Raw genomic sequence first — 15,336 nt, 5'->3', positions numbered from 1 at the left:
TTTTGGCGCGAGCAAGCAAGCAAGCGTTTCACAGAAGCTGATGTGGCAGTTAGCTATTTGCTTATAGAGCCCGCACGCGGGAACAGGGTGAAATTCAAATTTTTAAAACTAAACAAAGCATTGCTTATCTAGCATACCCAGGGGAGAACATCTGTATGACACAGGATGTTTGCTCAACTACATCCTGCACTCTGTCTCCCTTGTTAGTTTCTTTTAGCTACAATGCGGTTTTGTTTACTAAGGTCACATTTAGTTCTTAATTTTCTTATTCCCAACAGACTCATCGGCAGAGCATGAAAGTTTGGGAGCACCTGGTCCATCCCACACCCAAGGTAATGTCATCCCAGGGGACAAAGACGCTCTTTGGCTTGTGGCTTGCTGTGGCTCGCTTGCCCAAGACCTGGACTCGTGGGGTGCACCGGCCTCTTCTCTCCACGGGTCACCTGGCCTGGCCAGCCTCATGGCCCATGGTCTCCAGAAGGGAGCCTCTGGCTCTCTGGACCACCTGGTGATGCACTGGCAGGTGAGTTGGCACGCTCTCTTGCGGCCCCAGCAGCCGCGTGGCCCGTGGCTGTGCAGGCCCCACACACAGCCTCCAGGAGGGACCCTGATGTGGACAGCAGCCAGGAACAAACTTGGGTGGGGACTGTGACTGCTTAGCAGCCGCCTGCTGGCTCCCAAGGACTGTGCTTTAATTTTTTTTAAGTATTTTTTAAAGATTTTATTTATTTATTTTTAGAGAGGGAAGGGAAGGAGAAAGAGAGAGAGAGAGAAACATCACATTTGCGGTTGCTGGGGGCCGTGGCCTGCAACCCAGGCATGTGCCCTGACTGGGAATCAAACCTGTGACACTTTGGTTCGCAGCCCGCGCTCAATCCACTGAGCTACGCCAGCCAGGGCAGGACTGTGCTTTACATGGGAGCAGGAACTCAGGGCACTGGCCTTGGTCTTGGTCTTGCTGAGAAGAGGGGCTTTGAGACAGGAGTCCACCATTCTCCCAGATCACGCGGCACCTGAAGAAAACCCCCCTTTCCTTTTGCACCAGCATCTGCCTCCCAAGTCTGGCTTTTGTGGCAACAGGCAGCTAAACCTATTTTGTTTTGTTTTTCAGTTACAGAGTGGCAGATGGGGGCTACGCCATCACCCTTACTGTTGGTAAAGGTGGGTAGGTGTCAGAGCCCAAGAGCAGTCTACTTCGGCCCCCACAGTCATCAGTCTCCTGCCCCCAGGAGAGGAAGAGCTGGCCGATGTTTGGGGCTCGGCAGACAGAGGAGGAAGGAAGAAGCAGAGCTGAGCAGGCTGGCCCACGTTTCCCAGATTAGCCATCAGCTAGTGTTGCAGCTGATGCTGCGGCTGAGGGAGTCCGGGTGGGGTCGGGCCAGCAGCCTGCCCAGCCTGCTCAGCAATCCCCATTGTCAGGAGAGGCACCATGCCCAGGCCAGGCAAGGGTGGCCCAGTGCCAGGCGCTGGCCGTGAAGATGGAGAGCATCTCAAGAGAACATCTGATGACCTGTGGACTCAAAAAAAAAAAATGTGCTTCCCACCACCGTGCTTTGGGTAGCCCACCAGCTTCGACGTGCCCGGGAGACGGGTCCCAGTGAGCACACCGGCCGTCTGCAGAACCCCCCCCGCCGGCACACACCTACCTCCTGGGGCAGGAACTGAAGCTCGTCCCCACCTCTCCGTCCTCCGGCCGCCTTGTCCTAGCTTCTCGTGCACAGGCAACTTACCTTTCTCTTTCACAAGTTTAATAACTTCAGCTCCTCGGTAACCTTCACTCGTTTCTGCTTGTGCTTGGCTGCAGGTTCACATTCTTGCTCTTAAAATTCAGAGAGCAGAGCGCAGTGTGAAGTCCTGTCACCGAGCCTGACCTCCGCCGTGTCCGCGCGGCCGGTGGAGTGCTCCCTGGTGACCCCGTGTCAGGCCGCTCCCTCTGTCAATACCGGCGTGGCACCGCCCGTCACGTCCTGCTTCCGAGACCCAGCGATCCCCGAGGCTGTGTCTGCCGTCCTGTCGCCCACCTGGACGTGCACGGACTAGCTTGTAGACAGCCCTTGAAAGCATGTTCTCCATGTTACTGCCGAGACACCTTATTATTCATCGAACGTCCGTCTGCTCTAACGACGCTACGTCCGTTGACTTCTGTTCCCGTCCTCGGAACCGGGCCAAGGTAGAGGCGTGTGCAGGTGCGTGGGTCAAAGACGTCACTGCCTCCTCGGCCTGACGGAGGACCCCAGACGGCAGTCTCCGAACCTCAGGGATGTGCCCCAAAACCTGTTCTGCTCTTGGCCAGGGTCTCCCAAATGGGAGGTTTGGGGAACATTTCCTGAGCATCCCCCATAGTACTGATAAAGCAAACGCTTCTCAGAAGGGGGTTGGGGGAGAGAGTGAGAACAAGTCCAAGGTCACGTGACCTTCACCCAGCCTTTCAGCCTGCTACTCCCCGCCTCCGGCTGTCCAGCTCCCCTGGCCTCCTCCCTGACCTCTGAGCCCCGCGAGCTCACTCCTGACGCAGGCACTCGGGGCTAGCGGCGGCCCTGCCTCCCACACCCCCCCTCTGTCTCTCAGCCACTGTCGTCTTCCGTGCAGTCACGTCCTCCCTCACGGGAGTTGTGGAAGGGATGCAGCCTCCTCCGGCCTGGCCGGCCCCTGGTCTCCCACGCCCGGTCCTCTGGACTGGCCCGTCCAGCGGAGCTTTCCCTGAGGCTGGGAAGGTCCCACGTCTGCACTGCAGCCAACACCAGGCACCCTTGATAGGTGGCCAGCGAGAATGGGGAGGTGAATTTTTCATTCTCTTTAATTTCAATTCCCTTTAACAGCTACATACATGAGCTCAGTTAGAAGCTCCTTGAGGCCCTGGCTGAGCCACTCGGTTGGCTAGAGCACTGTCCCGACACACCAAGGCTGTGGGTTCGATCCCCAGTCAGGACACATACAAGGATCAACCAACGAATACACGAATGAGCGGAACAACAAATCGATGCTTCCCTCTCTCTCAAAAAAGTCAATGAAAAAACATTTTTTAAAAGATCACTTAGGAAATGCACCTCATTCTATCTAGTATATTGCCTGGCAAACAGCAGGGGCTCAGGAAGGAAGGAATGAACGAACGAACGAACGAACGAACGAATGAATGAACGAACAAACGAACGAACGAATGAACCACTGATCTGGTGCTGCTGCCTCTGCTCTCCTTCCCACCCCCACGGCCGCCCCCTTGCTCTCTGCCTCGTTCCCTGCCCCCCTCCTCCCCCTCACTGCCCCACACACAGTGGCCTGTCACATGTTTCTCCCACCCTTCCTCCCTCAAAGCTCTGAAAATGCTCTGCTGTGGGTTGAACTGCGTCTCCCCCAAAGTCATAGGTGGGTGTCCTAACCCCAGCCCCTCAGAACGTGACTGTATGTGGGCACAGGGTCACTACGTGTATGAATTAAGCTGAGATAAGGTCGTACGGGAGGAAGGAGGCCCCAATCCAATTTGGCAGGCGTCCTTATCAAAGGGGGAAATTTGGACATGGACAGACGCACAGGGAGAATTCCACGTGCAGGTGAAGTCAGAGGTCAGTCAGGGTGAGGCTTCCACGAGCCCAGGGACACCATGGTGGCCGGCAGGTCTCCAGAAGCCAGGAGATGACAGGCTGTTCCTGCCACCCAAGCCTCAGGAGACATCCAAGCAGCAGGCGCCTGGGAGACAGTAACGTCTGTTGTCTGAGCCCCCAGCCTAGCAAACTCACCTGTGCTCCTGCCCACTCTGCCCCTGGAAAGGCACAAACTGGGACAGAGGCAGGGATCCTCCGTGTCCCGCCGGCTGAGGGGTCTGCCGTCTCAGGCTAGTGTGCTCCCCAGGGGGCTCTGATTTCTGAGTCTCCGTCCCAGCTTTCCTCGTGAACACACCTAAGTCTTCCTTTCCCAGCCCCGCCATCACATTACTCTTTAGATCAGTATCGCACTGTTATTTATCACCCTCATCTGAAATATTAGAAAACTCCCATTTCCGTGTGCCAGGGGCTCTCAGAGCACATGCCAAGCCACGGCCCATATTTTCTGGGACACTGCATCCAAGGCCAGCAGGCGACACGACGACGCCATTTATTTTAATTTGCTAACTCATTCGAGGAATGATCGAGCACCGAGTCCACACGAAGTGCTGCGAGACACTGTGTCGCAGCCTTGAGAATCAGCAGTGAGAACGGCACATCGGGGAACCGAACACAGTGTCTCATTCCAGGGCCCGCCCGCCCCCTGCGGGGCCCTGAGTAAAGGGCCATTTGCGAGCACATCGCAGTGACTAGCCGAGGGCCAGCGAGAGGCCAGAGAGCCCGCTATCCATCTCTCTTGCCCAACCCTGGCTCACGCCTGCGGCAGGCCTGTCGTAGCAGCCACACAAGGTCACGGCAGGTGGCCCACCTCAGCCAGCTCTCCTGCAACCCAGATGCCACATGAAGAAAAATGCATCTTTCTGGCTAAAAGGACGCCTCCCTCCCAGGCTCCCGTGCCGATGACTAAGTTCTGGCAGAGCGCGGCTAGGGCTGCCGCACGTGGTGGTGGGGGAATGTTCAGTCTAGCCTTCATCCAAAAGGCAGCCGCTCCAGCCAACCAGAAATTAAAGTAGATGCCGCTGCGCACAGCTGACAGCCTTTATAAGACAAAACAACAGCCCTGGCTGGCGTAGCTCAGTGGATTGAGAGAACCAAAGCATCACAGGTTCAATTCCCAGTCAGGGCACATGCCTGAGTTGCAGGCCACGTCCCCAGTGGGGGCCACATGAGAGGCAAACACACATTGATGTTTCTCTCTCTCTCTCTCTCCCTCCCTTCCTCCCCTCTAAAAATAAATAAATAAATAAAATCTTAGAAAAAAAAAGACAAAACAACAAAAGCCACTGCTTCAGTGCTCTGGAAACTCTCGGTCCATGCACACAACTCTCCAGGTGTCCCCCAGAGCTTCCCGCTGACCCCAGCGTTCCCCACGCACCTGTGTCCTTGACCAGTGGCTCTGGCTACGACTGGCCACGTGGCCATCTCTCTCCTGCCTTTTTGTGAGGCCTGAGCACGCCCGTCCCTCTGGCAAGGGCTACTCCCACCTGGGGGATGTTCGCCTGCCTCTGGGAAGTGGAAAACAAAACCCAAAAGAACTCAACACCAAAAATACAAACAACCCAATTAAAACATGGGCAAAGGACCTGAATAAACACTTCTCTGAAGAGGACATACAGATGGCCAATAGACATATGAAAAGATGCTCAACATCACTAATCATCAGAGCTATACAAATTAAAACCACAATGAGAGCCCTGGCTGGTGCAGCTCAGTGGATTGAGCACGGACTGAGAACCAAAGCATCGCAGGTTCGATTCCCAGTCAGAGCACATGCCTGGGTTGCAGGCCATGGCCCCCAGCAACTGCACATTGATGTTTCTCTCTCTTTCTCCCTCCCTTCCCTCTCTAAAAATAAATAAATAAAATCTTTTTTTTTTTAAAAAGCCCACAATGAGACATCACCTCACACCTGTCAGAAAGGCTATCATCAATAAATGACAAACAGGTGCTGGTGAGGATGTGGAGAAAGAGGAACTCTTGTGCACTGTTGGTGGGAATGCAGACTGGTGCAGCCACTGTGGGAAGCCGTATGGAGACACTGTAAAAAATTAAAAATGGATCTGCCTTTCAACCCAGCTATCCCACTTCTGGGAATACATCCGAAGGAATCCAAAACAGTAATTCTAAAGAACAGAAGCACCCCTCTGTTCATTGCAGCGTTATTCACAATCGCCAAGATAGGGAAGCAGCCCCAGTGCCCATCAGTAGAGGAGTGGATAAAACGACTATGGTGCATTTACACAATGGAACACTAGTCAGCCATAACACAGAAGAAAAATAAAGTAAAGTAACGCTGACCTGTCAGATTGCCGGAAAAGCCCACCGGCCTTGTGCTCGCCCCTTCCTTCGTAATCACACGACGGAATTCTGCCCCCAGAAAGGCGGCAAGAGGTGTCTTCTCAGGAAAAAAGACCACAACGCAAATAAAACCCCATGCACGTGAGGAGCAGGCCTGTCTCTCTCCTTCTCTCTCTGCCCTCAAACTTGAAACCCCCCCCCAAGCTGCCTGCCCCTCTTCTGCCAGAAACAGTCCACGCTTCCTTCCTAGAATCTGTCATATCTCAGTGAGCACCTCAAGGCTTGCTTACGCCACAAAAGCAGAAAATCGATTCGACAAAACCTTGCTTTAAGCTGGGTCCGCCAGGGTTCAGAAGCCAGAGCACACGGGCCCTGCTGAGTGGGGGCAGGGGAGTGGCGAGCTCAGAGCTGCAAGAACCCCTTACTGGGGAGGAGAGAAGGGCCCCAGGTTTGTTGACGGGGGGGACAGGGGGGGGCAGGGGGGGGCAAGCAAAGGTGCCCCCAAATTTAGACATCAGGATTTTGCCAACTTTCTCTCTCTGGTGGCAAATAATAATATATTTTTTCATCACAAGACTCCTCATTACTGCCTCTACAGAAACCTTCTAAAATGCAAATCAGAGCTTTAAACATTATAATACCACCACTGATGCAGCGACATTAAGCACTCCTATATCGTGCAGGAGGGGTTATAATTTCTGTGACCTTTTTGAAAGGGCATTTGGCCATATGTATTGAGAGCCATTAAAAATACAGCCTTTGATCCAACACTTTTGCTTGTGAGAACTTTTTCCCTGAAGAAACAGATACGTGGAAAGATTTATCATGAGAACAATCTCTGAATCACTCATTCATTTATTCACCAAATACGGAATGCCTCTTAGATGGCGAGCACGACTGTTGTTACTTAGAATAACAAAGTATTGGGGGAATGAAAGAACCGTCCTATTGGAACTGGCTAAGCAAATCTAGTTACGGCTGTACGACAATAATACTGTGCAGTCACTGAATGCCATGTTTTCAGAAGAGCAGTTGATCTGAGGGGAAAATTCACGTTCAAGGGGAAAGGCCAGTGTCTAAGGACTGTATAAAGTGTAATCCCAATTTTGAAGGGAGAACCGCACACACATATTCATGTGCCTGCCAAATGCTAACAGGGGACTATCTCTACCAAGTGAGATTGATTTTTTTTCATCCACATTCCTATATATTCCCAATTTTCAACATGAAACCAGAAAAAATTATTTTAAAAGTGATAAGCAAATGTGACTGTGCCTCCATTCTACATAAAACCCACCACCGATCCTTGCTCACCTGCAGGGTAAAGGGTCCCATCTCTCCTACATCTCCAACCCCCACCACCTCCGCCATGTGAGCTCGGGAAGACTCCATGCCCACCTGGCCACTGTGAGCACCCATGATGGGTCCCACCCCACAGCCTCTGGCTTTGTTCTTGCAATGGGCACTTGTGTCTTCCCCTCATGCCACCTCTGTTCTAGGCACCACGGACAGCACAGGAGAGAGAGAGTTTGGTTCCTGGCCTCATGGGGTCCACGCCCCAGTGGAGGGAGACAGGTTGTGAACACACACACAAGCGGACCTGTGATGCTTTAGTTCCCGCGTTGCTGCCCTAAAAAAGGGCCAACTTAGTGGCTTAAACAGCACAGGGTCGCTCTGGGACAGTCCTGGAGGTCGGAAGCCTTCTTACAGGGCTGAATCAGGGGTCAGCAGCGCCGGCTCCTTCTGGAGGCTCCCGTGAGGCCTCGGACACACTTGTTTAGCTCAGCTGGTGTGTCTTGAGCACCTCCTGGGTGCGGGGACCTGTGCTTGATGCCAGGGGTTCGCCGCGGAGCAGACGGGCCCGTTTTCTGGGCTCACGGACGCGCCGTGAGCTGGAGCAGAAGGGACCGGTGCTGAGGCCGATGAGACTCGGGCGGGAGGGGCCTGCGCCGTGCGCCGTGTGGGCGTGTGATCCGCCCCGGAAAACACCTGGGCCGGACCTCCGGTGTTTCCACTCGGGTGTAATTTTCGAGAAGACAGTACTTGCTTAGGATTTCCCCTGGTTTCCCACGCCGGCTTCTGCTGACGGGCGCACCGCTGCGCACCTGTGGGGCCTGCTCACGCGCCACTCTGCTCTAACGCACCGGGGGGCATTTCAGGGCGCTCGCAGCGGGGTGGGCAACGCAAGCCAGGGCTCCCGGGGAATCCCGCTGTCTCCTCACTTAGCGCATCACGCTTGGTGCACCCCGGCTCCCAGATGCCATCCCCGTGCCGCTCTGGGATCCTGTTTCCTGGTGAAACTTCACCCTCCGCTCCGAGAGGGATGATGACAAGACTCCAGATTTCTCTGCCTTCTAACAAGTTAAGAGGCGCAGGGGTGCCGCCTGCTTCTCTCCCTTGGCAAAGGTGCCAGCACGCCTTCTCTGGCTGCCTTTCCTCGGGTGCCGTCCTCTCGCATGGCCGGCGAGGCCACCGGCAGGGCTTGCGGTTCGAGCCTTGCTGGCCCTTCACCGTGGAGGTGACCGCGATGGCTCTGGTCCAGGCAGGGGTCAAGTGGCCATGGCAATGACTCCGGGTCAGGGGCACACGGGCACATCCAAGCAGTACACGCCCTGGTCTCGCCTAGAAGGCACCAGGGCCACCGCTCCCGCGCCTGCGAGATGGCCCTCGCCAGTGCCTCGCTCGCTGAGCTCCCAGCCCCCTCCTGCGCAGTGCGCCCCCTGCTGTCCCTCCGGGCGGCGTCTCCTCCCTGAGACGCTGCTGCGGTTTTCTCCCCTGCCCGCGTGTCCTGGACTCTGGTCGGAGTTCAAGAAGGATGGGAAAGGGCGACATGGCCATAGGATTTGCGAGGCTCAAGCTGGCCTATTTAGCAATTTAAATTTGGTTTTAAGTCGTGAAAGGGCTATAAAAACCTTACACTGAATAAGGGAAACTATCCCGTTCGAGGGCCTAATCCCCGGCCCGTTCTGCTTGGCTTCGCGCTCTCATTACGCGCGCATAATACAGTTGGGTTCCCATTGAGTCCTCCCTGTTTTTACACTCATTCTTGCTTCGCTGGCGTTATTATCGGCAAAATTTTGCAGCATTTTTTTTAACACGGCCATAAATACCATTCAATTCAACAAATGCATACAAATGGGTTCCATTAGAATTTTAATCTACTCTCAAAATAAAAGGAAAGCTTAATATAAATCTTTTTAAATTACCAGAACATAAATTCAGACGGGCGCAGCTCCGCGCCGACTGTGCGCGCGGGGTCACATCCTGCCGTCCTCGCTCATAAATTAACCTGGGTCTCTCGCTGCCCTGAACGAACAGTGCATCCTGGAAAGATCCTATCTGCAGAGATTGCAGATGGGTTCCCCCCAGACTTCGTAAAAGTCACAGCCCACGATGCCTTCATTATGCCTATGAGAATGGCTGTCTCCCCAACCGGAAAGAAATAGGTGTTTTGTTCTGTTGGACCAAGATTTACAGAAAGCAATTTCCCTCCATGTAGGTGATATGACAATCCTGCTGGGGGAAAAAAATGTCATTTCACAACTTTCATTTCATCACCTGTTGGTTTTTTTGTTGTTTTTGGGGTTTTTTTTTACTGCTTGGATGTAGATTCTCTCCTCGGTCTGCATGGGCGGCAGTGACATTTAATGGCTCGGCAAGGTAGTCACCGGTGAGCAGAGAGGCACCTTTCCTGAGGGCTCAGAGGCTGTCGGGAGTGTCCCAGCACCGGCCAGCACTCGGGGTGAACGCCTGAGCCCCCCGAGCCCCCACACCCACATGAACTTGGGAATTCACGAGAGCCCAGACAGACTTGTGCAAACAGCTGATGGGGCCTCTGTGTCCCCGCTGCCGGCTTGCACCCCAGAGCCGCGGCACGCCCGCTCTGTCCTTGGCCGGTGCCAGCACGCTCTCAGGACAACTGAAGGGCAGGGATTGGACTTGGCTTTTTTCTTTTCTTCCCCCGCCCCCCCCCCCCCGGCACTTTCTCATGTCATAACCTAATGCTGTTCTAACAGAGCTCCTGCATATTAAATTGCCTTTTAGCAACCGGGAAGGGGTGGCATGATCTGCGGAGAAAAGGCCCCTCATGCAAATGTATGACGGTGACCTGCCCCACGGAGGAGAAAGGGCGAGAGGAGCCCGGAGCCCGGGGGTCAGCAAACCCCGGGAAACGTCACTCTTACAGCCACTTCTCTCTCCTTGAGTCAAGAGCCACCGTTCCGGGCTCCTCGCCCACAGCAGCCCCACCCCAGGCCTGTCACCGCCTGCTCTCTGGGCCGCGGCTGGTGACAAGGCTGAGGAAGTCGGAGGAGCGTGTGGAAATGCTGTGGATCTGAGAGCTGCAGAGGAGGCTTCCTACCGGGGCGGCCACTTTGTGCTCCGGGCAGGGCGTCTCGGCGGCCTCGTAGGGCATCGTGTCCAGGGGCTGAGAAGGTTTTTTGCAAGTCTTTCTGCAAAGGATGATCTCTAGGCCCATAAAGTGGCGTAATAGCCTCTTCTCTTTGCTGCGTGGTGCCGGCTGTGCAAGTGCTTACTCCTTGATTCGGAGCCCATTTGCTTTCCATTAGCCGTAATCCCCAGCCTGCAAAACCCCAATTACGAGGTGATAATAGAAATGCCGCTCCGCCTGGAATTCTCTGGCACACAGGGGCCAGCGTGGCCCGGGGTCCTCGCACAGCCACTTTGCAATCATACTTACTTCTGCCACCAGAGCACGACAGCTGGCCAAGCCCTGGGAGGGAGGCCCCCGGGGAGGGGGCGGTCACAGCAGCGTCTGAACTGCAGGGTCCGAAGGAGCCGATGAAACAGGAAAGGGGCTCCCGAGATAGTCCGAGACATCAGGCAGAGAAGTGATGTGGGGAGGGTCGGAGCCACGAAGCAGGACTCTGTCTATGTGCCTCTTTGAAGTCTCCAGTGGGGGCCAGAGTGATGGCAGAGAAAGAGGAGGACTGGGGGGCAGGGGACAGGGAGGTAAGTCAGATGGGGCAGTTTACAACCTCACCCACCCTGATGAGAAAGTCACCCTCTATGTGGCCCCTGGTGGCCACTTAGGGACAGAGGAGGCCCTTTTGTTCTTTGTCTTTCTTTTTTACTGAGGGGAGAACACACAGCACAAGCGCACCACCTTAACCAAGTGTACGGTTCAGTTGTGTTAAGTGGATTCTCTCTGGTGTACAATCAAGCTCTAAAACTAGACCCACTGAACAGCGCCCCATTCCACCACGCCAGTCCTGAGCCCCAGGGGACCACCAGTCTGCTTCCTGTCTCTGTGCATTTGACATGCTCTAGCTACCTCACACAAGTGCCACCACATGGCATTTGTCCCCTTGTGACTGGCCTGTGTCTCTTAGCATAACGTTTTCAAGGTTCACCCCTGTTGCAGCACGTGTCAGGATTTCTTCCTGTTGATGGCTGAATAATATTCCATTGTCTGCAGAGACCACATGTGGTTGATCCTTCCATCTGCAGGTGGACACTTGGGTGGCTTCCACGTCTTGGCCGTTGTGATGAATGAATGCATGTGAGTGTGGGCGTCTGTCTTACCAAGGAGACCTGTCGGGCATCAGAGCAGCACTCGGATGCGCCCATCTGCCCCATGAGCCCGGGGGGACTCTCCCAGAAAGGACTGAGCATCCCAATTTTCCCCTACATTTCCTGCCCTTGGCTCCGAGTTCCCTAAATCCCGATTAGCTCTCTTCCCGGCTCCATTCTTCCCAAGGCTCCTATCCCTTGAAATGTCTCTATTTTGGCCGGTTTCAGGCCTTCCAGCATAATTGTCTTTTCTCCATGACCTCCTCCACCTTAAAACGACGCTCCTCCCTTAGCTGGTTTCACTCTGAAGCTTCTCCTCTCCCAGTTCTTTCAATTCTACGATCCTCCTTGAAATCTCCTGGAAATCGAGGCTAGTCTGATAGCTCTCCGGTTCACACCCAGGAGTCAACAGATTCCGGCAGACCCAAGGTCACTGGGCGTGGAGGTGACTCTGCTCTTCCCGTTGGTGATTTTAGTTCCTTAGCCCAGCTCTCTGTGCACCTGTCCCCCCAGGGACACTCACAGTTCACTACCGCTGCCATCGAGCAAAACCGTGCAGGGTTCCTCACCCAGGCTGGGCCCTCCCAGCAGTGTGCCATCTCTGACGGTGGAAAGTAGCACAGGAAACCACGTGGGGGCGCTCTTCCCCTCCGAGCCCTCCCTGCTTTTCCCAGTGGCTTCTCACGGTGGCACCAGCCACGGCTCTCTCTCTTCTCAGGTGTTTCAAAAACTTTACTAGACTAGACTTTTTTTAAGTACTTTTTTAGATTTCAGCAAAATTGAAAGCACAGAAAGTTCCCTATTATTCCCTCAATTCTGTCTCCTTCACACACACACACACACACACACACACACACACACACACATTCTCTTATTATTAACGTCGTGTCCCACTGTGGCACCTTCGCGACCACTGACAGTCTGGAGTGGAAGCATTACTGCGAAGTAAAGCCTGCAGTTCTCATGCTCGGTGGTGCACATTCTACGGGTTTGGGTGAATGTCATACAGAACAGTTTCACCGCCCTAAAACCCCCTGTTCTCTGCCCATCCTTCCCCACTCCCCTCCGACTCCTGGCACCAGCCGTATTTAAAATCACACCTTGGACCCATCTTCACGAGCTTCTCCGATCTGTTTGGCCTTACGTGTCCTTGCTGGAATGCGAAGGGAGGGAGGGGTGTTCGCAGGACAGAGGGGACTCCAGTTTTCCTGGTGCGGCATCTGCACGAGGGGCCGCACACCAGGAGACCAGAGCAGCAAGTGGCGTGCACGTCCTTTCTTCTGTGTCATTGCGGGGAAAATTGTTCATGGCAAAAAACAGGAGGGGTGTGCATTCTCCTGACACTCCATTCCAAAGGACATAATGCAAATCAATGTTCGTTAAGTGAAAATGGTTGTATTTGATGTACTAGATGATCAGGGTGTTTTTTCTTCATATAGTTCTCAGTCGTGATAAGCTCTCCCCAGGCCTCCCTGGGACTAGGTCCCCAGCCCAGCCCTCCCGGAGTCCTTCCCCTGAGCAGAGGCCACAAGACACACCGACAGGTCTCTCCCCCTGCTCTTTAAGGACCGTCCCTTAAAGGGGGGACAGAAGAGCTCTGGGCCCCTGACAGGTCCTGGAGACCGGGGTCCGAGCCTGCCTGTGCCCAGTTCTGGGAATCAAGCCACCTGCCTGATGGTCCAGCCCCTCACTCTGGCAGGGCCCCTCTCCTGGTCCTGCCCTGGGAGCTGGGGCCCCCAGTCACCGGCTAACAGACCTCCCCCTCCCCCGCTGCCCACGTAGATCTCCTGCTCCTGAGGCGCCTCCCTGGCTCCCCGGGGCCTCCGGTCACCCTCACCCCAAGCAGGTCCCCTGCTGTGCTGTCTCTTTGAAACCCAGCGGCTCCGCCGCCCTTCCACCCCCTCTGTGAGATTGTGTGTCCACACGCACCGCGTGATTCTGAACCTGGGGCTGGCCCTGCCTCCAAAGCTGCAGCTGGCCTGCGCCCCAAACCCCTGTCCCATGCCGGGGGAGGGTCTGAATCCAGGGTCCGCACGTTACACTCTGCCTCTGCCACAGCTGGCCTGCCCACCATCGGCTGTACTCTAGGACGGAGCCTATGGAACCGCTGTGTGGCACAACCTGGGGGACATCATGCACAGAGACTCCACTGTCTGCTGGTGTCTGGGAGCTGCACCATTGGGCCCCTGCCAGCCAACACCAAGCTGCCACAGAGACTGGAATGACGAATGCCCTGCGTAGGAACGAGGAGTCGAATCTCACCCCGCCTGGCGACGTGCAACATTTCCGCTAAGCCCCTAAAATGGGAAAGGGAGTCTGACTAAATCAGAGAACTTTTCCCACCAAGGCTTCCACAGATCACGTTCCTGTCCTCACTCAATTAGTAACTTAATCCCTAATGATCCAGAACCACTCCCAGGCCAGCCCTGTTCTAGGCACCAGGGAGTCCACAGGGCGTAGGAGGGACCCAGCCCCTGCTGTCTTGGGTGGAGACAAGCAGAAAACAAAAAGAGCAAACAGACAAGATAACAACAAATGGAAAGAGATAAAGTGATACAACGGAATCTGGGGGTGGGGTCGAGGTAAGGCAGGATACCACAGAATTCCGGGGGTGGGGTCATGGGGTAGGCCTAAAACTTGAGCTGGGAGCAGAGATGGGGGGGCGGGGGGGAAGGCGGGGACGCAGAGTCCAGTCCAGGAAAGAGAACAGCAGGCACAGCAGCCTTGACCGAGGAGGGAATGGAGACGAAACAGGCCCTGCAGGGCCAGCGCCCCGGGAGCAGAGGGTCACGCCGCAGAGTACCCGCCTGGCTCCAGCCCCGGCTTCATGACTTGCCCTCCGCCCACGGGACTGAGCCCAGGGTCCGGGCCTCGGGCTTGGGAAGCCTGTGTCCTCACCGGGTCTACCTCTAAAGCCTGGCTAAGTCCGCCTTTCCCTGCAGGCTCCTCATCTACAGAGCGAGAGCACGAGGCCGGATGACCGTAAAGCTCCAGTCCTCCAGCACCAGGGGCCAACACACACTCACCCAGACGGCCGGGACTCCGCGCGCGGACACGCCAGACTTGCCTTCCGAGCGCCTCGGATCTTCCCCCGCAAACCGGCTGCCGCTCCGGGGCGTGGACGCCTGCCAGCTGCAGCCCAGGGACGCTGACAACTCACTTGGCGGGTGAGCCGTGTCACGGTCGTGTCCAAGAGAGGACAGGCGGGAGGAGAGAGGGAGCAGGCAGGACGCCCACTCCCAGACAATGAGGCTTGTAACAGCCCTGCCTGGGCGGGAGCCTAGATTGAAACATCATCGCAGTCCAGCCGAGTGATGGCACGAAACAAGCCGCCCAAGCACCAGACAGCAGGCCCCGTGGCTGCCGGCGCCCCAGGCTCCGCGGACTCCAGACTGGGCCAAAGCACCGAGTGCACGGCCCCGCCAGCAGGGCCAAAACAGCTAGTCCTTGCCTCAATTACGCGGGGTATCCGAGGTGGCAGGTTGCCCCTCCCTGGCGGGTGGAGGGCCTGAGACCGCGCACCCTAGGCCTGGAGCTCCGGCTCCACTGACCCCGCCTACAACCCGCGAGACTGCGTTTACCCAGAGGGCTTTGCGGCCGAAGCAGCCGGCTCCTCCTGGCCGCACACCTGCGCCTGGGCGAGATCACCCGGTGCGGCTTTTAGGGAGGGCGCCGCTGCTGTTTGGGACGGAGCCCCCATCTGGGGGACAGGGAGAGGCCTGTGTCATAACGCTGCTCCGTCCCTCTTTTCCCTGAGTATTTTCACCAGCTGAACTTCATTGCTGAACCCGACTCTAGGCCACCTCCCCTTTTAAAGAAATTACCTGGCTGGCGTAGCTCAGTGGATTGAGTGCGGGCTGGGAACCAAAGTGTCCCAGGTTTGATTCCCAGCCAGGGTACATGCCTG

At 55.7% G+C, this 15,336-nt stretch overlaps 1 long non-coding RNA gene across 1 annotated transcript; it reads right to left on the bottom strand.

Annotated features, from left to right (window-relative positions):
* Nucleotides 1-801: 801 nt before the first annotated feature.
* On the bottom strand, nucleotides 802-14,978 carry LOC123807614. Its single transcript, XR_006783673.1, has 3 exons — nucleotides 14,456-14,978; nucleotides 1,731-1,819; nucleotides 802-1,510 (listed from the first exon to the last, which is right to left on the bottom strand). It is a non-coding gene; the product is annotated as an uncharacterized LOC123807614 (long non-coding RNA).
* Between the last annotated feature and the right edge of the window lie 358 nt (nucleotides 14,979-15,336).

This window comes from Phyllostomus hastatus, unplaced genomic scaffold (assembly GCF_019186645.2).
Source record: "Phyllostomus hastatus isolate PE091 unplaced genomic scaffold, TTU_PhHast_1.1 phas_scaffold_46, whole genome shotgun sequence".
In the NCBI taxonomy this organism is placed as follows: Eukaryota; Metazoa; Chordata; class Mammalia; order Chiroptera; family Phyllostomidae; genus Phyllostomus; species Phyllostomus hastatus.
The sequence above is the reverse complement of the archived record's forward strand: the minus strand, read 5'-3'. Positions and strand labels throughout refer to the sequence as shown.